At 44.4% G+C, this 21,247-nt stretch overlaps 1 protein-coding gene across 1 annotated transcript in view; it reads right to left on the bottom strand.

The window, feature by feature from the left end:
• Positions 1 to 21,247, bottom strand: part of PPFIA3 (PPFI scaffold protein A3) — a 963,828-nt gene that overhangs the window by 329,356 nt on the left and 613,225 nt on the right. The window lies entirely within an intron of this gene.

Below are 21,247 nucleotides of genomic sequence, written 5' to 3'. Positions count from 1 at the left end.
GGTCGGGTTCGCCCGTGAACACTAACTTTACCTTTACTAGCTATCATAGACTTTGTCCCGCATCCCGCGTGAGAGTGCACACTCTGTACCCGAGTCCCCTGGGCCTCCTAGAAGTAATCTAACGATTCTATAGTCAAGTCCTAGCGATTCCAAAGCCTATTAGTACTGTACTTACCTGCTAGTAGTTTCGCATTCCACTTTTTGAGTATATGGTTTCCCGTGCCCCTCGGGCATTTGTATATACTGTGCTAACTTAAGTATTTTTATAAGAGTTTTGTATTGTGCTTAGCTCCCTGACTCATAAAGAGTTCAGGGTAGACTTGTTAGAAATAAATATACATTTATTTTCATAACAACTTGTGTGGTGTCCTTTCACTGGGTGTTCAAGGGGTAATGTGATGGTAAAACAGCTGGCTTAACACGCCCTCTAGAGTCTTAGCCTTAGACTGCTCGTATCCATGCTACTAGGATAGCTGGTCTATAAGGTTGACTTACAACCAATCATCAATAAGGGTTGTTTGGACTGATACATAGTGATCACTAGAATAGTGAACACTGCATATCAGGCCAACTTCTCACATCCTCCAATGGAGGATCGGTCTCAAAGAATCCAATTAGGAAATTGCAGGGCGACCTACAATGGGGGGGTCCCACAGGGCTCCGCGCTGTCCCCTCTGCTTTTTAATATTTAGCTTCAGCCTTTGATAGATGCACTAGCCAAAACAGATTGTCAGGTGTTTGACTACGCTGATGATACCCAGTTAATTGTGCGAATTGACAACACTCCCGCCTCACAGCGTAACGTCCAGAATATCCTCCGGTTCACTATCAACTGGATGACCTCCAATTCACTGAAGGTAAATCCAGATTAAACAGAAGTACTTGCTCTTACTTCAGGGGTCTCGCCCTGGTCCAGTCTTTTTTGGCCTCAAGAGCTGGGCACCACCCCATCACCGGTGCTAGCAGTGAAGAGCCTGGGTATAAAGTTGGACACTCGATTAACCCTAAACAGCCAGCTATCTGCTGTTGTGGGAAGTTGTAATGGCCTAATGCGGCAACTTCGTAAACTGATGACCATGCTGTCTTTTTCCACCATGCAGACGGTCGTGACGGCATTAATCCTATCACGCTTAGAATACGGCAACACAGTCTACACTGGGCTACCCGAAAAACTTCTGGGGAAGCTCCAAGTGGTTATGAAAGACGCAGCAAGGTTGATTTATAAATTGCCAAGAAGAGCCCATGCCACTCAGCTGTAGCAGTTACCCTGGCTTCCCATCAAGTAAAGGGTTACATTTAAGGGGCTGTGTACTGCACACAAGTCTCAGTGTGGAGAGGCACCCAAATACATCAAAAACCGCCTGAGACCTTATGGCCTGGACGCGATCTTCAGTCATCAGAGTCTTGCTTGTTAGTCTGCCCACGTTTTAATAGAACGACCCAAGGGGGCCGGGCATTTTCAGTTACCATCCCCCAGATGTGGAACAAACTACTGGACGGTATGCGTAAGGAAGCCAAGTTACAGTTCCAGAGGATACTTAAAACCCTTCTGTTTACAGAGGCGTTTGGATAAGACAACTTCGCTGTGGGTGGTGTATAGCTGTGCGAAAGGAGTCTGGACCTCGGATTTAGTTTATAGCGCCTAGAGACGTTCCGGTGATTGGCTCTCTATAAATTTAATTTAACATAACATAACATTACATCCACAGCATCCTTGAGCATCTTCAGCAACCTATATTCTTTGTATCTGGACCTCTTCCATTAGAATCTATGACAAGGCAAGGAGATAATAGTGATCAAAACTATTTGAACACTGCTTCTTATCTGGAGGTAATTGTTTTGGAGGGCCTTGCTGGTTCCCCTGACTAGCTCCCTGCTGTAGTTGGTCATCCAAAGTCACTCTAAGTAAGTGCACTGATACTTACCCATGTTTTTCTTGACAAAGTTTCTGTCAAATGTGCTGAATGTGCCAATGGTTGTTCGCAGTTAAGCAAAAAGTGCATATTCACTGTACCTTGTAAAATTTGTATCTCTGGAGCTTTTTCGTTTTTATGTAAAAAAAAATACAATAAAACTACAATCTATGTTTATAAAATGGTGTTGGATTTTTTGAGTGTATTGCGTATTTCATCTGCAATTGTTTTGGTGCTGTTTAAATGCTTTATTTAAGTTTTTATATAGCGCTAGCTAGACCCCGAGGTATCAGAGCGCTTTACAGATTCAAGAGCAAGGCAGTCACTGAGCCTATGACATGCAACAATCATCAGTTCAAGTATACATAACATATATACATAGAAAAAAATAGGCCACGCCGGAGCAGTAAACAAAAATCTATACACAGAAAAGCGTTTGGCCATGAGGGTGGATTGCAGAGATTGTGATCAGTTCTAAACATTAGACTCCATAGAGTGAAAGACATCCAACACAATAGAGGCAAAACACAAAGAAAAGAAAAATAGCCAACTGATCGATGGAGTCTGAAATGAGCAAGAGAGCCTATTTAAACCAAATTTCGTTTGCTCATAAGTACCAGTATTTGTTGAGGAAGTGGCATTTCAGGTCTCTTTTGAAGCAGGGGAAAAAGGAGTTGCATGGAGCATTACGTGAGACAGAGCGGGCCTGGGTTGTTTTCCTTTTTATTTTGGGAGGAACAAGAAGAAGTGTGGTGGAGCTTCTCAGCGGTCTGGTTCTTCCTGCTTTTGTGAGTTTGTTGTTTAAATAGTCCGGGGAGTGAGAGTGGAGTGCTTTGTGGGTGATGCAGGCAGTCTTGTAGATGTATCTTCCTTCGATGAGAAGCCAGTTTAGAGACTTGAGGGCAGGCGTGATGTGTTCATACTGTTTGATGTCTGTTATGAGCCGTGCTGCCATGTTTAGTACTGATCGGAGGGGGGGAGGTGAGTTTTCGGGGTCCCATTGAGGATAGCATTCCCGTAGTCAAGTTTACAGTGGACCAGGGATTTAACAACCCATGTGAAACCATCCGAGGGAATGAATGGTTTCATTTTTTGAGGTGTTTTAGAGTTTAAAGTGCTCCTTTTGCTGAGTTTTTGATGTGATCCTTCATTGTCAAGTTTTTGTCCAGGGTGAAGCCTAAGGATTTAGCGGAATTAGATAGAGTGAGCGAACAATTCAGGGCCTCCGGTCGCCTGTCCAGTCTTGTTTTGGAAGGTGGTTCCTTTTGGGGGAGAACAGAATAACTTCTGTTTTGCTGGGATTTAATTTTAGATGGTTAAAGTTAAACCAATACTGTATCTTATTCAGAATGATGTTGAGATGTAGGATGTCACTGTGTGATTTGATTTTGTAGTAGAGTTGTGTGTCATCTGCATAGAGGTGGTATTTGATCCCTGATTGTTTCAGGATGAAGGTATGGGGTTCTATGAAGAGGTTGTTCCTTTGTGTAAGCCTGACTGTTCAGAGCCACAGCTACCCAGGGTGAATTTAAGGATTTGGCAAAAGAAACCTACTGGTCTTAAAGGCATTGGTAAGCGTATTACACGGAGAGGGTGCACAACCACACCATATAATAGACCCCATTTCCTCACAGGAGCATAGTTTATGAGCAAGAATAGTTGCAATGAGATTGTGGGACATATGATTAGATGATCTTTGAGAACCTTTGAGAAGCTAGAGGATGGGGTGAGTATTATATGAGTTGGCAAGGTAGTGGGGATGAATAGAAGTTGGCGCATAATCACAGCCTGCTGAGTGGAGCTACTGGGGCAGGTTGAATCCTACCCCAGCTTGGAAGGGCCAGGAAGGTCCCCAGGGCACACAGTCTTGTTGGCTCTAGACTTGGAGGAGAGGGTGATAGCTCTGGCCTAGAGAAGGTTGGATCTAGAGGAAAAGAGGGACAGGCTGGGATTAGAGGATATGGAAGATGGTGGCAGCAGATCTGGAGGTGCTAATGGGGATGCCTCTGGTGTAAGGCTGCCAAAATAGGTTGTCCCTTGTTATGTCCCAGGGGATGATATTGACAAATGGCTGGCCTCATATGAGAAAGCTCTCAAGATGAGGAAGGTGGAGACCCAAAACTTTTGTAGGAGATAGTTCCAGGGGTTCGTAGATGTAGGCTAGTCACACTGGAGGAGGATGTAGCTGAATCCTACACCCAGATGAAGGCAGCCCATGTTGAGCTTTTTGGGTTAACTACTGAAAAGTATAAGCTAAAGCTTAGATCCCTTCAGAAAGGTAAAAATCAAACATAGGTGGACTATGTTAGCACCTCAGTTGAGGCACCAGATGGGTGGATTAAAGGCAAAAAAGTGGATACATTTGAAGCGCTCTATAATTTGGCAGGCAGTCTTGTAGATATATATTCCTTCAATGGGAAGCCAGTTTAGAGACTTGAGGGCAGGCGTGAAGTGTTCATACTGTTTGGTATCTGTTATGAGCCGTGCTGCCATGTTTAGTACTGATCTGAGGGGGGTGAGGTGAGATTTCGGGGTCCCGTTGAGGATAGCATTCCCGTAGTCAAGTTTGCAGAGGACCAGGGATTTAACAACCCATTTGAAATCAGGGTACCTAAAAAGACCCTGGATGGTGGCCAGAAGAAAAGTGGCCAGGCCCCCTCTCAGGGAGAGAGAAGGGAAAGGATGAAAAAAAAGAGAGAGCCCAAAAGTAGCTGGGGAGAGGGCATGGGGTGGGCAAATATTCCTGAGCCACATCCCAGTCAAAGGGGAAGGGGTATCAGGGGAAGAGGTTTGCCCCCTAGAAGGCAGGGATGTGCTTGACAGTAACCAGCCAGAGCACAAAAGAGGGGATGCAATTTGCACCAAAAAGGTACCCACTGGTGGCCAGTCAAAACGGTTGGCTAGTGTAGAGATTGAATGGGAGGTTGCCCTTATAGATCCTAAAGGGTATACAGAGGCCACATTAGTGTCCCTGGCTGCGGAGAATATTGAGCCATTGGCCTACTGTCCTCCTAGCACAGAGAAATGCAGGCAGTGGGCAAAGATCAAAGGGGTGGAGGTAAAAGCTCTGTAGGAGTCAGGTGCAAGTATAAGAAGAGGACCCATGGAGCCATTCTGGGGCTCCCGGAATGTATGTGTGTCACTACTAGAGCACAGAAAGCCATGAGAGAGCGAGTTAAGGGAGCCTGGATCCTGAAACTATGAACCAGGTCCCTAAAGCCAGGTAAAGGGGCAGGAAGCCTGGTAGGTCAGCTTCCAAAGCTCCACAGGCCCAGGAGCTCAACGCTCAAGAGGAAGGTCTGGTGCCTGACGAAGAACTAATTCCTGGAAACTTGTCAGAACTGGCAGAACTCCAAAGATCACGGGGTCCCCTCTAGAGAGGACCTGAGCAATGGACAAAGGGCCTGACCAACTCTAAAAGACCAAGGCTTGTTAGCGGTTTAATGAAATAGCTTTGATTTATTAATGATTGTAAAATCTATATCTCCGGAACCCTCCGGTGGATCTTTTTCATTATAGTGTCTAAATTCTTATAAAACTAGAGTCTATTTTTTATAAATTGGTGTCAGATTTCTTTAGTGTTCTGTCGAATTCTTCTCCAATTGTTTTAATGCAGTTTATAAGCTTTACATTTGTTCCTCTGTAGTAAGCTTTGCTGCTCAGTGCCACCGCTACCCAGGGCCACAGCTACCCAGGGTGGAGCGGAGGGCTTTTCCTAGCTGAAACCTACTGAACCTAAAGGAGTTGGTAAATGTATTGCACAGTGAGGTCGCACAACCACACCATATACACCCCATTTCCTCACACCAACTCACACCCCCTTGCACCCTCACTATCTGCTACGATGCCTGTGCACAGTTGGACAGCAATTTTACTATTTTTAAGGTTTGGAATTTTTTCTCAAACACACACACACCGGCCATTTTTTTGTTTAACATTTTTAGTACCACGCTTGATATCATATTCCTTAAACGCATCGTGAGTTTACTTGATGTTCCTCCTCACCACATCATGCAACCATTTTCACAGATATTCATCCCAAATTGTACTCCTAGAAAGGATCCCTTCCAGTCTCCAAAGTTTGAAAGGATGAACTCCAGGTAACGTAGTAATCACGTGGTATGCACAGATCATCTTTTTACAGCCCTTACCCAACATTTCTTATTTTTCATTGCCATCTGGGCAACCCATAATCACTCTATTGGAATGCTCAGCTGCACAGTTTCCAGCAAAATGAGAGAGCAAGGTGTTCTTGTGTACAATACCATTATGTGAAAATAACTTCTCAAAGGGTCATAGTTGAACTGGGCCCCATTATCACCAAGGATAGATTTGGATAGCCTTTCCCTGTGAAAAGCTTTGTTCAAAACCATCAAAACAGCGTTAGAATCAACTTTTTTTCACAACACAAATCAGAGGCCACTTTGATAAAGGATTGAATAATATAATTATATACATGGATACACCTTCCACGTTAAGAATGGGGCCGAAGATATCAACCCCCAGAGCTTCCCAAGACATATCTGAGCAAGGTATGTGAATTAATGAAGGACTTGTTTATTTGTGACTTATCCCTCCTCAACACTGAAAGCTACCATAAACCATCCTTTCAACATTGTCACCAATATTGATCCTTAATTCTTTCCTTGTTCTTGACAATACCAAAGTATCCCTCATCACTGATTCTGAGAATGACATCCATCAAAATCAAAAGAGTTGAACTCCTTCCAGTTTCAAAGAGGAAACCAGAATGATCAGTTAGTCTTTTATGATATCACTAAAGTTTTTCAACTCTTGGGTTTTTTCTCATCAGTTCATCCATCCCTCACATATCTCCAAACTTCTACTGAAGTGTCATTCCAAGATAACTCTCAACTTAATCATTGAAATAGCAATAGGCTCATACAAATGCACAATAGTAATTGTGTATTCCTCGCCATCATTTGGTGTACACTCTCTCAACTGCACAGGTGCTCTGCTTGAAAGATCAGCTAACCTTTTCTTAATGACAGGAACATCTTCTACTTTGCAGTTTTAATCAAACAGTCTCTGGAGCATCCAGGAAATATGGGCAGACACTTTCAAAAGTCCGCTCAGAGTCAAAACTTTATTAAGCAGTTTATGGTTTGGTCTAAGGATGAACTCAGAACCACAAATATACTACCTAAAGTGCTCCAGTCCCCAGATGCATGCTAGCCTTATTTGTTCAATGAAGGAGTAATGCTCTTCCATGTGAGAAAGACAGCACATAAGCAAAGGACACAGAGTTCCACCCCATCCATTTCAATTTGGGATAAAACAGTTTCTTTTCCATTGGTATCTGTGGCATTGGGTCACATCCTTGAAGAGGTGTTGTTTTGGAGATGTCCTCTTTAATTATAACAGCATCTTCTTGAAATGTATCATTCCACTCCAATTTAAAGATTGTTTTTAAAGAATTAGCTCAAAACTTACGTTTTAGTAGCAATGTCCAATACACATTTTGAATAAAACCCTAAACAAGGATCTTACATCATCCATGCACGCTGGAGAAGAGTCATATCTGATTGCTTTTGCCAATTCCAGCTTGGGTACAGTGCCCCTTTCATCCAGTTTATGGCCCAAGTAGGACACAGATATCTTAGTAAATTTACATTTCTCCACCAACTGTTAACTTTTGTTTGCATCACAGTTAGCATCTTCCTCAAATGCATATCGCTTTCTTCTGTATTTCTTCCCATGACAAGATGTCATCTTGAAAAGAACACTATGGCCTTGTGATTGCTGAACAACTGGTACAAGTCTTTGGAATGCAATGGTTGCAGAAGCCAACATGAACAGCATGCAAACAAACTGTTAGCACCCAAAAGGTGGGATAAATATAATTAAAGCCTTACTCTCTTGATGTTAAGTGTACCTATGATGCATTAAAGTTAAATCTATGACGGAAAACTGCCTTGCTTCATTGGGGATGGCCAGAAGTACATTAATTTTTAGAAATGAAAATTCCCCACAAATATACTTTTTCATAAACACTCTTAAATCAACGTGCACTCGAATCCTGCCATTGGCTTATCTTGCCACAACCAAGGGGTAAGCCATTCTGTTGACTCTATTGCTTCAATGATTCCTGCTTTTTGCAATGTTTAATTCCTCGTTGATACCTTTTCCTTGTGTGTAACTGGGTCTGCTCCTTAGTTAACCACAATTTTGTGGCACTTGTTCTACCCTTCTTGAAAGAGCAAGAGGACTTTTTTATTTGTACGACTGAAATCCTAATTTCCACCGGTAGATAAACTCCTTCCAAATATGCACTTGTCTTGTCAATAATAGTGTGTAGTGCGCCCAATTCCATCACAATGTTCAGGGTAACTCCTTTAATTTTCAACCCACAAATCTAGCTCCACATAATCTGCGTTTCAAACTAGTTCGTGACATTTTTATGATCACTCCAGAAGAATTAACATTAGGAATTTTCCACTGTACACTTCACAGTGGAAGATATATATTTCCTTCAACACACTCTGGCAAAACGGCTAACAGTCTCACAATCAGGACATTTATTTTAGTGTGGGGCAGCAGTTATCTTGAGCAAGGTGTTCTTTACTATCAAACATATAGCAACTTGCTCATATATCCTTGGACTTTCAAAATGTTGCTTCGTATTCCACAAGAAATATTCCCCTGCATCCCTTTTCTCAAGAAAAGTCAACTTTCCCTTATTTTTTTTTTAACCCCTTCGATGCTTGTGACGGAACCGTTCCGTCATCAGTCACGGCTGAGCTGTACTGATGACGGAACGGTTCCTTCACGACCGCACCCTGTTCTGGAATGTCCAGCACAGGGGCGGAATCGGCGCCGCACGGAAGCGGTTAAAGGTATTTTCCCCAAGAAAAATCTTATTTATTCCAGGACTACTCAAAGCAGCCTACGAATACCTTGTTGAAAGTTCAACTTTATTAGCTAGAACTACAATGTGCTTTAAGGAGGAGCTAACACTGACCCGTAGTCTCTCCTAAATGTTAAAATTGTGTGAGTGCATTGCAATTTGGTCCCAAACAAATTCATCATGTAATCCACCAAATTTAATTTGATAGCTAGTTTTAAGGCAGCAATGTAGTCTTTTAAACGTGCATCTATCTATAGCAACACAAACAGAGAACAGGAAATGTGTGTCGAAGTTACCTATAACATTTGTTAAGGCATCAGACTCCACAGCAGTTCTTGGCATCTCCATTTGATGGTAAAATATGAGACCTTCTGGAGCCAGGGTTGGGCAAGTACAGAAAAATGCATCTAGGCACTAAAATAAAAGTGGCCCCTGCTAGAAAATCATAAAGCTAAAAAAGTGGCCCATATTTGCACGGTCAAGGTAGTTTTGAACTTTTAAAGATACGATTTAAAGGGTCTTGCAAACTATTGGAGATTTGTACATTTTTGCTTGCTGCAGGCAATTTATCTGGTAATATCAGGGAAATCAAAAGTACAAATCGCCCCACGATACCACACAACAGGCCCATAAACCGATAGAATATTAGCCCAAACATTGAGCAGTCAGACCAACCCCTCTGGCTCTTCCAGATCGCCCTACAGTCCATTCCGACCGTGTCTACACCGGAGGTGTACTAAAGAAGTGTCATTTTAAAAGGTATAAAATCATCATCTTGAAAGGTAAAAAAACAGTTAATTAAATCATATTTCTATTTCGGTAATTTCATGACCGCTTCACCCAATAAAGGGAGAAACCATTGAGGCAGTGTTAAAATGAAGGTCTGTGCTGCTGTTATAGTTTAACAGGACAAGCTGAAATGTTCCAACAACAAACAGTAGGGTTCCTTTAAAAGTGAGGAAGGTATGTACAGAGCAGCTTATAGAGATCACAAAAATAACGAATGTAGATACTTCATAAATGTACATTAGTAGGTAGTGTGTGTGGAAGGTTTAATGTATTGTGTACTTTGCTTCCTTGTATATTATTATTTATCTTTTTTGTAGAGAATTTGTTACAAACATTTGTTTTCAGAGCACCTCCTACAGGAAACCAGTGCAATAAACACAAAGTACAGACAAGACAGCCAGTCCTGGGTGCGGTGTCAGTTCCTTCCTGAGTGAAAAATAGTTAGTTCCCTCAGCACGTGTGAGGCTTCTCTCAGAATGGGTGTGTGACAATGCCGGAACTGGGCACAACTAAGTGGAACGCTGAGGAATGTGGTTTGCAACTACTCACCACCAACATTATTGTGTGCCCGAGGCAGTAGCAGGAGACATGTTCACATGACAACTAAAAGTTTATTGGTGTGACCCCAAGAAAGTAGCTGCACTCCAATGATTCCCAAAAACACCTGCAGCTCAGGTTAGAATCTATTATGAAAGATACAACTCTAGAATTGGAACTAAGACAAAAGTAGCATGTGCAATGGAAGTAAATACTACAGAATCATTTTTAGCCATTGTCCTGACAAGTGAGGCTAGAAGCAGAACACAATGTAGTGTGAAGCAGATAGACTTCGAAGTTGTGCAAATTGTTGGGGAGACTTCTAAAATGTCACCTGAGCTAGCAGTTTTGGAGGGGAGCTCGCAATTTTTGATCCATGGAAAAAAGTAGGAATTATTTTTTCTGTGTGTTTAATTTTAGCGTCATCTGTGCCATCCATTACTACATCTGTGTCTATCGTGCAGTGTATGTTCTGAGCGCTGTGTATGTATGTAAAACCTGTGTAAAACAGTACTATCTGTATAAGTAAAGAAGCTTTGTGTACATGTGTGTTTGAGAATCCTATGTAGGTGCATGTGCATAAAGAATGATAAGATATGTAAGGAATATGTTACTTACCCTGTAAGTATCTGTTCGCAGCATGTAGTGCTGTGCTGTAGATTCACATGATCTGCATAATGCAGCTAGGATGTTTGCAACTTGTCTTTTTAGTCACAAGGGATATGACTCCTCCCTTGGTTATGCACGTTGGCACCGGCTCCATTGTTAGACTTTTTTCTGCACAGCAGTTGAGCGCAAAGGTGGGGCATTTGATATGAAAGTTGGGCGACCATGCAAGAAATGATTTAAGAGTTAAGATTTGTACATGAAGGAATGTACATCTGCAACAACAGAAGAGTTCGGAAGAGAACGGGGGAGAGCATGCTGATCTACAGTTTCATATGGTACAAATAGATGCTTACAGTGTAAGTAACATATTTCGTTCATAACCTGTGTGGCTGTAGACAGACTCTAAAACCGTATGTGAAGCAATAAGCGGTGGTTAGCCAGTAGAAATTGGAGAAAACTGAAAAGATTCTTAGTACAGCTTAAGCAACTCTTGTATGCTGGTGTGCTACGATATCCCCACAGTTGCGCTTAGTAAATGTGTGTGGATTTGACCATATAGCTGCATTAAACATGTCCGCTATGGGGATAGTTCCAAGGAAAGTCATAGTGGCTGCTATTTGCAAATTAATATAGCCCGGGCTGGGCAGGCAAATTTCTCTTTTATGTAGCAGATTTGGATACATTTGACAATTCATCTGGCTATGCCTGCCTTTAATAGAGCATGCACTTTGCGAGATTTGGTAAAAACAACAAAAAGCTACTGTATTTTGCGAAAGGGTTTGGTCCAGTCAATGTAATTCAAGAGGGCACGCTTGTCAGCAAGGGTCTGAAAGCCCTTTCCGCCACAGAGTCTGGCTGAGGGGAGAAGACTGGGAGCTCGGTGGTCTAATTGAGATGGAAGGGATATCACCTTGGAAACGAACTTAGGATCAGTTCTGAGGACAATCCAGTTGAAAGGCTCTTTTAAAAAGTAACAGCCCGAAATTCCCTAACACGTTGTAAGGATGTTATAGCAACAAGGAAAGCAACTTTGCAGAAGAGTTATTATAAAGGGCATGAATGCAGAGGTTTAAAAGAAGGACCCATGAGTCTTGTAAGGGCAACGTTAAGGTTCCAGCTTAGCCCGGGTAGTCTAACTCATTTAACTCTTTCCATAAAGCATTTTGGAAGAATTTTCCCTATTTTGCATGGAGTCGGCAATAGCAGCCAAATGAAGGTATATGGATGTATAAGCTAGACTTGATTTTTGCAAGTAGAGAAGGTAGCATGTAACAGCTTGAACTGCAAGTTTCGGCAGATTCAGGTGTTTGGAAATGCAGTACTGGACAAACTGTTTCCATTTGGCCGCGTAACAAAATCGCGTAGTATGTCTGCAAGCTTCTTTGAAGATAGACATGAACTCCTGAGGGACATTGAGCTAGATAAATTCTAGGACCTCAGGATATAAATTACTACATTGAGCAACCTGGAGTTGGGGTGCCTTGGTACTGAGTGAGAAGGTTTGGCCTATTGGGGAGCTTCTCATGGGGGATCAAAGACATCTTGAGTAGGGTCCAGAACCAGCATTGTCTGGCACGTGCAAGCCACCAGGATGAGAGTGGGAGATGTATGCCAAAGCTTTCGGACCACATAATGGAAGGAGTGGGAGAGGAGGAGAAATGTAGGCAAAGATTCCTGACCAATTTATCCTTAGAGCACGGTCTATGGACTGTGAGTGTGAGAATCCAGAGGCAATGTTTTGGCATTTTGCACTTTGGGTGGTGGCAAAGAGGTCGATCTCAGGGGCCTGCCAGCAGTTGGAATATGGAAGTAGGACTTGTGGGTGGATTTCCCACTCGTTGACTTGTTGCTGCATCCTTCTGAGCAGGTAGTTGATCCCACTCATCTTGCAGGATATACCTTGGACGGTATCTTTTCCAATCACCCGAGCCTTCAATTCATGGGACTCTTACCCCTGGTGTTGTCTGACCACACCGCCGTTCAATTATTATTATTTTTTTATCTGTTTTTATTGATTTTACACAACAATCAGCTTAGGCATCATAACATGATCCAGTATCATAGCGGTACATGGCATAATTACATACATTTGCTAGCAGTATAGGAGAATACACAGTGACAGTGCCGAAGCACTATGAGAATCCTCGCGAGACATTGCCTAGTAATCTAAAATCTTTAATTGGATCTCCAATTACGAAGTATGGATAATTTCCCGCTTTTGTTCCCATACCAGGAGTCTAATAAAACATACCATCATTAATCAAATCTATCAGTGCTCAATATGTTGATAACAACTCAACTAAAACTTACCCACCCAGCCCTCCCCCTACCCGCATGCCTGGCAATAAGTATCTATAGTGGCATTTTCACATTTCCACCGCTGGATTCATGTGCATTTCGGTTCCACAATCTGACTTAGTCACATGTGCAGTCATGTGAATCATACAATGTAACAACTCATGGATAATATAAGGAGCCCCTGCGTCACATAGCAGTGGTCCAATACCCCAATCTATAATAACAGTACACCCGAGTAGGAAATATATCCATTGCAGCATATTCCTCCATCAATGCATTCCAGCTCAGCGAGATAGGTGTTTTCCTTAGCCCCCTAAACACCTCTCTTTTTAGTTCAGCCCCCTCAGCCCTTCCCATCTCACCACTTCCGCATGCCAGTCCTGTATGGACGGGGCTCTAGCGGCTTTCCATCGTGTGGTTATGGCTCTTTTAGCCAGAAGGAGCGCAAGGTTAGCAAGTAGGGAGGCGGGATTACCCTTCTTTCCACAAGGCCCTAGTCCCAGTATGCAATAGTCCAAGGTTACTGTATGGCGCAACGGGGCTACATCAGCCAGTAGTTTGCACACTGTCGCCCAGTAGTACCCTAGTCGGGGGCAATCCCACACCATGTGTATCAATCCCGCATTGAGCGCATAACAGAGCGGACATGTATCATTGCTCCAAGATACATAGTGTTCAATCTGCGTGGTGTTAAATAAGCTCTCTGTAGCCACATCAATTGGATACATTTAAATCTAGGATTACCAGACACCTTCCTGGGGTATCCCACTATAGTATCTCATTCCTCAACTGTAAACTCATGGCCTACGTCCTCTTCCCATCTGTCGCATACTAGTCGTAAGGAGATCACCGTTTCAGTGCGAATACCCTGGGTGAGCCATTTTGTCTGTCGTGCTCCATGTCCAATTAGGTACTGCATGGTAAGTAGGGCATTCGTGGTCGGTTCAGTATCACCCGGCGACCATGTGATGCTTATATACCTGGATATGTGTGCGTGCAATAGGAACATTGTATCGGGGGCACTGTGTATGCGTACAAATGTTTCATGCGGTATTAGGACACCTTCCGAATAAAACTCTCCTATCGTGGTGACGCCCGCATCCGTCCAAGCCCTCAGAGCTCGGTTAGTAGTCAATCCCGATCTCGTAGGGATACCCAGTAGCAGGATAGTGGGGGCACTCGGTACCATCCGTCCAGTGTATCTCACCGCATTCCTCACCGCCGTTCAATTTGAGTTAACACTGAAGGAGCATCTGGCTAGGGGGCCAGGTCCAAAAGAACATATAAAAACTAGAGCATGGAAAAAAATTGAGGGGATAGCTTGGCAGGAGCTTCTCACCTCCACGGCAGTTCAATTGCCGCCAGGAGTGGAGGAGGCGAGTCTGGTATATACTGAATGGCTGGAGCAAGCCTGTGACGTAATAGCTCCAGTTAAAACCCTTCATCCAAAAAGATAACAGCCTCCGCTCCATGGTTTACAGAGGAGTTAAGAAATCAAAAGCTCATTTGTAAACCGCTCGAGCGGACCTGGAGGAGAAGCTATAAGGAATCAGAGAAAGAGTCATATAAACTTAGCCTGCAGAACTATAAACAACTCATCTTCTCTACCAAACAAAAAATTTATGCAATTCGGATTGAAGAAACTAGGAACTCAGCAAAAGAACTGTTTAGAACAGTCCCCACCCTGGCTTCGCTAAGGCCTGTCATAGTTCACCAAGTCAGGATCTATGTGAAGAAATTGACAACTTTTTTCTGTCAAAAGTGGAATCTATTTTCTTGGCCTTCAGGGGGGTATCCACAGATGGGACGAACACAGCTATGGAGGAATCCAAGGTTGTGAGCGCTCTAATCCCCACTTTTGAGAATTTTGCACCAGTGACCCCCTGATGATATTCAAAGGATCCTTAGGGATGTAAATTCAGAGTCACCTTATGACCCATGTCCAGTTGCGGTGGTCAAACTGGCCCGGGCCCGATCGTAGCATCATTGTCATCCATATTCAACAATATGCTTGCAACAGGGCACTTTCCCAATTGTTGGAAATTGGCCTCCATTCTGCCCCTTTAAAAAAAAGCCCAGCCTGGATCCCAAGGATCCGAATAATTTTCGCCCTATTTCGAGAGTCTCACTACCAGCAAACCTGATCGAAAAAATCATGAACAGACAACTAAGCACCTTTTTAGCAGAGACACAAGCTCTGGATTCCTCTCATTGTGGTTTTAGAGAGGGACCCAGCACAGAGTCCGCACTCATTAAAGCTACTGAGGAGATCAGGGAGGCCATTGATCGTGTTGGCAGGGCAGCATTAGATCTCTCCACCGCTTTTGATACGGTCCACCATGACATTCTAATGTACCATCTAAGAGCATGTGGAATCTGTGGGAAAGCCTGGGATCTTTTAAGATCTTTTCTTGCTGACAGAGGACAACTTGTGGCATTGGGAGACTACCAATCCAATCCTTTTGCACTGCCCTGTGGGGTTCCACAGAGGTCCTCTCTCAGTCTGATGCTTTTTAATGTTTACATCTGTGCTATGGCCCCCATTATTAACGCATTTGGATTTGGTCTCACCTCTTATGCGGATGATACTCAAATTGTGGTGTCTCTGACACCAGGCAATGGTGAGAAGGTGGGAATAGAAGGACGTTTGCAGATTGCATGGTGTCAGTGGGAAGCTGGATGGCTGAAAATTGCCTAAAACTTAACACGGGTAAAACCGAGGTTACATTGTTCGGCAACGACACCAACTTTTGAACATCAAACTGGAGGCCTGACTCAATGGGCACTCTCCCTGTCCCTTCTACAAAGGTTAAAAACCTGGGTGTAATAGTTGATGAGAGTCTCACCTTTGGGCCCCAAGTAAATTCAGTGGTATCAAATACAATGTTTGTTATGAGAATGCTCAGGAAAATACTGCAGTTCTTGTCCCCGGGGAGCAGGCAAACAGTGGTCACGGCTCTTGTAATGGCGAGACTCGACTACTCTAACAATCTTTACCTAAACGGTCAATAAAGATTCTTGAACAAATTACAAGTGTTACAGAATGCAGCAGCTAGACTGCTCACTGGTACATCGAGATTCGCCCCGATTTCTAAGGAAATAAAAAAATTGCATTGGCTCTTGGTAAGGAGTCGAGTATGTTTTAAGGCTCTGTGCATGGTTTTTAAAGCACTCCAAGGCACGGGACCAGTCCGTTTAAAACAGCGATTCCAATGGTATATCCTGGAAAGAACATTGCGATCAATGGGGGCCAAGTTGGTCTTAGTATCGCGCACAAAAAAAGCCGATGGGGTGGCAGAAGCTTCGTTTACTGAGCGGCAAAAGCTTGGAACGATCTACCATTCCATCTGAGAAATGCCATGGAACTTCTGTCCTTCAGGAAGGGCTTAAAAACCTGGCTTACTCCCCAATAATCTGGTCCTAATAAAAACATCGGTTTTCCGTTCTCGGCCAGTAGGAGATCTAGATAGCGCCAGGACACCTCCAGGTAAAAATTTCATTAACATAACATAACAGGTTTGCAGAGTTGCTGTCCACTCCCCGAAGGTAGTCTGCCAGAAGTTGTATGTGATTGTGAAATACCCAATCCCAAATGCTTTATACTAGTGCTGACAACTATGTTGAGCATGTGCTGTCTTAGATTTGGAGATAATAGATGGCGTTTGTGTTTGTCTTTTTTCAGATCTACCTTGTGCTGAACTTCCTGAAGAAAGGATTTGAGAGAAATCTGGATAACCAGGAGCTTGAGGTAACTGATGTGGAGGTCCCTCTGTTGTGGCAACGACATCTCCTGAATAGTCAGTTGTTAAATATGTGCTTTCCATCCGGAGAGTGAAGCATCCGTGGTGATGGTCACCGACTGAACAGGGTCTGTGAAGGTCAGCCCTGTAAAAGATTATTGCTTTTCCACCATTGCCGAGAGCGATGGGTGCTGACCCATATCAACGCTAAATCCTCCCAGTGACCCAAGGTACTGTTAGGCATGGCTGAAGCGGATGCCTGTGCCGCCTGGTATGGGAGATTATGGCTATGCAGGAGTATATTATTCTGAGGAGGTGCATAACTGTTGACGTTTTGGCTGAAAAAGAGGTAGTATCTCATGCAATGCTTGCTCCCTTGTTTGCCTGGAGAGTTGGAGAGCAGAAGAAGGTCACTTATTGGAGGAGGTGGCTTCTTTAGCTGGGTCTCCTTTGCCCCTATCCCTGTGCTTCTGTAGGCCTCTCTAGAATACTGCTGGTAGTATGGGTGTTGATGCCTCTTAAAGGAGGTTGAGGAGTCTGGGAAAGTAGTCATACTGCCTCCTCTTAGTTGCGTTCTCTGAAAGGACTCCATAGAAGTGGATGTCTAAAGGACACCGATAGCCTTGGTTGAGTCCATGTATTTTCTGAGCATCTGGTCTACCTGAGGCCCAAAGAAATGTTCACCATCAAATGGTAGTTTGACAGAAGCTACTATACCTCTGGTTTAAAGCCAGTGACTCAGAGCTAGGAATAACGTCTGACCAGCATGCTTTGTTTAACTCACCTGGTGGTGGTGTCGGCCACGGCTAGGGCGCAGTGGACGGTGGCATTCGATAAGGTCTTTCCCTCTGTAACCAGCTATCGTCCACGTTGCCTATACTTATGCACCCTGTCATATTGGGAGAGCAGGCCAACCAAGTGGGCAATCCTATACTGTAAGGCTGATTGGATTGTCACTCTTTTGCTTGCTGCGCCTAGCTTTTTGCTCTCCTTGTCAGGAGGTGAAGCGTCTCCTTTACCCATGGCGTTTTCCAGGTTTACTCGCTGTATGGACTATGAGCAATTCTCGGAGTACATGGCTACAGATGTAGGGGCGGGATAATTGGGTGAAGGTTTACAAAAGATTTGTTCAACCCAAGCTGTAATAACCTTTGCCTTGACTGGCTCTCTGAAAGTCTTGGGCCGGTCTTGAGCATCCCTTTAAGCAGTGCAAGAAATTGAATTTAATTTTCTCTTCCCTGATCTTTTGTGGCTTCTGTGGCAGCTTGGTGGAGATTCTGCCAATATGCGGGTGGATATAGAGATTCTTTTGGCAAGCATCTAATTACTCCTGCAGGAGTTGAATATGCTGCTCTGAATTGTCAGAGGTCCCCGTCAACTGAGTTTTCACCGCCAAATGAGTCACTGGTCAAAGGTGACTTTGGTGTGGAAGCCTTTGGTGCCAATGGTGTGTTTGGTGCCGGTGGTGGCTTCAGGGTCTGTGGTGGCCCCCGTTGCCAGTGTCTGCTTCGGTGCCGGTGTCTACTTCACTGACAGAGCTGAGGACTCTGTTGGCTCCAAAAAAGGCTGCAGCATATGCAGGGCCTTTGTGGCCAGAGAGGGGAGCTTCAGTCAACCATGGCCCGAAGGCAGTGGTAGCCAGGCAGGCTGTTGAGACTTTGAGCTTGATGCCCACTCCGCATTGCACGGTGCTCTCTGCTTTGCTCAATCCAATGAGCTAAGCTCAGAAGGCACTTTGTGAGATATGTGGAGTGCAGGGGCGTAGCTATGAACAGCACAACAGGGGCAGTGGCACCTAGGTTCTGTGGTCAAAGGTGTAGGGGGTCCATTAAGTAGCAAAACACACAAGGTGATGGGCGGAATGTTGAACATTGGCAAAACATTCACTCCCAGTCACAGATCTGCGTTTAATCCATCGTTATTTTGCTCACCACGCCACCCCAGTTCAGACATGGCCATATGCAAATCAGTCTTGAGCCTGTGCCTCATGGGAACAGTCCAGCCCAACTGCCAAGCCAGGTCTTCCCTGGACCGGAATCAAGCATCCTAGGACCGGTTTCAGGCTATCAGCCTTCATCAGCCAGGATAGCTTGACTCCAGTGGCGTAGTGAGCACGGGACCCACGTCTGGGCATACTCTTCCCACATAGGGCGAACAGCAAAACACACAAGGTGATGGACGGAATGTTGCACATTGGCAAAACATTCACCCCCAGTCACCGATCTGGGTTTAATCCATCGTTATTTTGCTCACCACGCCACCCCAGTTCAGACATGGCCATATGCAAATCAGTCTTCAGCCTGTGCCTCATGGGAACAGTCCAGCCCGAACTGCGAAGCCATGTCTTCCCTGGACCGGAATCAAGCATCCTAGGACCAGTTTCTGGCTATCAGCCGTCATCAGCCAGGATAGCATGACTCCAGTGGCGTAGTGAGCAGGGGACCCACGTCTGGGCATACCCTTCCCACATAGGGCGAACAGCATAACACATAAGGTGATGGGCGGAATGTGGCATATTGGCAAAACATCCACCCCCAGTCACAGATCTGTGTTTAATCCATCGTTATTTTGCCCACCACGGCACCCCAGTTCAGACATTTCCATATGGAAATCAGTCTTGAGCCTGTGCCTCATGGGAACAGTCCAGCCTGAACTGCCAAGCCATGTCTTCCCTGGACCGGAATCAAGCATTCTAGGACCGGTTTCTGGTTATCAGCCGTCATCAGCCAGATTAGCTTGACTCCAGTGGCGTAGTGAGCACGGGACCCCCATCTGGGCATACCCTTCCCACATAGGGCGAACAGTAAAACACACAAGGTGATGGACGGAATGTTGCACATTGGCAAAATATTCACCCCCAGTCACAGATCTGGGTTTAATCCCTCGTTATTTTGCTCACCACGCTACCCCAGTTCAGACATGGCCATATGCAAATCAGTCTTTAGCCTATGCCTCATGGGAACAGTCCAGCCTGAACTGCTAAGCCATGTCTTCCCTGGACCGGAATCAAGCATCCTAGGACCGGTTTCTGGTTATTGGCCGTCATCAGCCAGGATAGCTTGACTCCAGTGGCGTAGTAAGCACTAGACAGACCAAGAAGGGATGATCGCATAAATACAGAAAAATATCTTCAATTACCAGGCTTTGGTGAGAATATTACTTGTCTCTTCACACTCTATGGTGGTCGCTGGGTGGCTCTGGGTTGTGCATGGGTGCCAACTACACTCTTGGACTAAGTCTTCCATGACTGGTGCTTCGGGAACTTGCTGCTGTTCCTCTTTGGATTCGGAGGGTAAGCTGACTTTCTAGCTGGACTGGAATTCCTGGGGCTCTGATGGGTCTGCCTCTTCCTCCGCTGTTGCGTTCCCTGAATATGTCGCAGTGTTGGACTTCTGCCTCTGCATTCTCTGGTGGGATCACCTCCGCTGATGTCGATACCAAAGCATCTTCTTGAACCGGAAGATAAGGTAGGCCTGGCATGTGCTGTAGTCGTGCGCTGGGGCGTGGCAAAGATAACAGATACGACGCTGGCTGGTAGTGAGGAACTTTGAGTGGTGCTGGGGGCAATATTAGAAGAGCATGCTTTCCAACAATGAGATGGCATTCTCGTCTGCTGGGCTCTGGAGATGATGGGCGCAAAGCCCTGTGACAGGACTTAGGCCTCAGTGGAAAGGTTCAGAGATAAGCCTAGTTATCTGTGTTCGCTGATCAAAAAAGAAGCCAAAATCAAGTATCCGGTTGAATTCTTCCATAGCAAAGGATTTGAATGGTCCAGGTGGTAAGCGCTGTTAGGTGCGGCCCACAGAGCCGAATCATTACATATCCTAACCTGATGATGGTGGGGAAAAAAACACAATCTTGACAATACCCATTACAAACCAAGGGAGTACTCGCTATACCTTGTGACTCTAAAGGTGTATGCAAAGCATTTGTATCTACAGCGACACATGACAAGAACTTACATATTTCTATAGGAATGATCAATATTCGAGAAATACAGGCGGCGATGCATTGACCAAAAAGGTTAACTCAATTATGGCATTCTAATTTTGCTATCACTGGGTAGGGTGAGGACCAGAGCACTATTTTTAGAGACGGATGGACAGAGGAATCATCATCTTTTCTGGCTATATTGTATTGGGTAGCAAAGGATTAGGGGGTCCATTTAGTTCCCATGGACTATTGCCCAGAAGACGCTTGATACTAGACTGGCCTAGAGGAACTAACCCCGAAAATACAGAAAAATACCATCACACACCAGGCTTTGGTGATAATATTGCTTGTCTATTCACATTCTTTCAACCCCCATTGTCATCCGAGGACTTGGAGAGTTTATTAAAAAACATAAACTGTTTTAGCATCACTGGAATTAACTATTTTTATATGCTTGAACAATCAACAAGTCTACCAAATACCTACCTTTATGCCACTACCAACATTTTAAAGAACAGAAAGGAGGTCACAATGACGTGCTTTCAAAAAAAGAAGGGAAC

Source organism: Lissotriton helveticus, chromosome 7, assembly GCF_964261635.1.
Source record: "Lissotriton helveticus chromosome 7, aLisHel1.1, whole genome shotgun sequence".
Taxonomy (NCBI): Eukaryota; Metazoa; Chordata; class Amphibia; order Caudata; family Salamandridae; genus Lissotriton; species Lissotriton helveticus.
Note: the sequence above shows the minus strand (reverse complement) of the source record. Positions and strands in the feature narration are given on the sequence as shown.